The 1,174-nt window shown below is 42.8% G+C and overlaps 1 long non-coding RNA gene across 1 annotated transcript in view; it reads right to left on the reverse strand.

Annotated features, from left to right (window-relative positions):
• Positions 1-278, reverse strand: part of LOC102381771 — a 3,785-nt gene extending 3,507 nt beyond the window's left edge. Inside the window, exon 1 of the long non-coding RNA XR_322915.1 lies at positions 203-278. This is a non-coding gene — a long non-coding RNA (uncharacterized LOC102381771). The remainder of the gene's footprint in view (positions 1-202) is intronic.
• Positions 279-1,174: the final 896 nt, after the last annotated feature.

Here is a 1,174-nt window from a genome sequence, read left to right on the forward strand (position 1 = left end):
GGGGGTCGGATTCGATGATCTATTGAGGTCCCTTCCGACCCTAACATCTATGAATAAATACAAGCCCCTGGGCTATAACATAACAACAGCAATAACATTGGAGGTCACACCCTGCCCCTTTAAGGAGGCAAGCTTCTCCCTCAACAATGTGTGCTTCCTAGCTCCAGATAGTTTAAGAGCTCCTAGAGCCCTTTAGTCTTACCAGCAGCAGAATAGGCAACCAAGTGTCTCTGAGTAGCATTTCTGCAAGAGCTCCTTCCCCCTGGCTGCTGACAGAGAACTGCCCTCCTGCCAGCCCCAGCCCTGGGGCTTATATATGCCCAGGGTCCTGTTTCCTTCTGGTCAGCTGACCGGGCGCAGGTGCCAGCTAATACTATGATTAGCTTACTGCCAAGGCAACCTGCAGCTGTGGAGCTGTGCCTAGCTCTCAGGGCTCCATAGCTAAGCTGACTCTCCTCTTGAAGGAGCAGGCACACCTTAGTGCCCTGTGACAGAAGGCATTGAACAAAACATTACAATATGCACAGTATATGAATGTATTTACACAACTTAACTCAGTATGTACACAATAACCACATTTTTAGTTCTCCCAAACATGATACCCATTAATCCAGGTTTGCAGGCACATTGAAATGATTTATGCCCAATGCAATACAGCTTCTAAAATATACATTTCTTTTATGAATACTGGCACACAGCAACCCATCTCTGCAAAAGATCTAAGAAAAATTACAGGGCAACATCAAACATTTGTTTACATCTGACCTCCAGCAAAATCTCATTTTACTTTGGCTGACCTTTAAGTAGATGCAATAATTTTGCAACAAAGTAAACAAAATAAAAATCAGAGGTGAGGTCACATAGCCTAGAAGGTACTGAAAACAAACCCACTGATCAGCACATGACTTCTACCGGTGTAATAGGATGCTGTCAAAATTTCATGTGCAGGGCTGGACCTGCCTTAAATGTTGCTAATCTAATGGAGACATCAACCCAGATTTTAATAGCTAATTTCATAAAGTAAGTCAGAGACAGGAGTCATCAAAGTACAGTATTGGGAAAAAGAGACCCCTCAGTTTTAACCCCACTTCAAAACCTCAAGTCACTCAGTCTTTCCTAGCTATTACAGTATTATCCTAAATGAGGATAATAATAGTTACCCACCTTAATATTA

The sequence above is a fragment of the Alligator sinensis genome, unplaced genomic scaffold (genome assembly GCF_000455745.1).
Source record: "Alligator sinensis unplaced genomic scaffold, ASM45574v1 scaffold297_1, whole genome shotgun sequence".
In the NCBI taxonomy this organism is placed as follows: domain Eukaryota; kingdom Metazoa; phylum Chordata; order Crocodylia; family Alligatoridae; genus Alligator; species Alligator sinensis.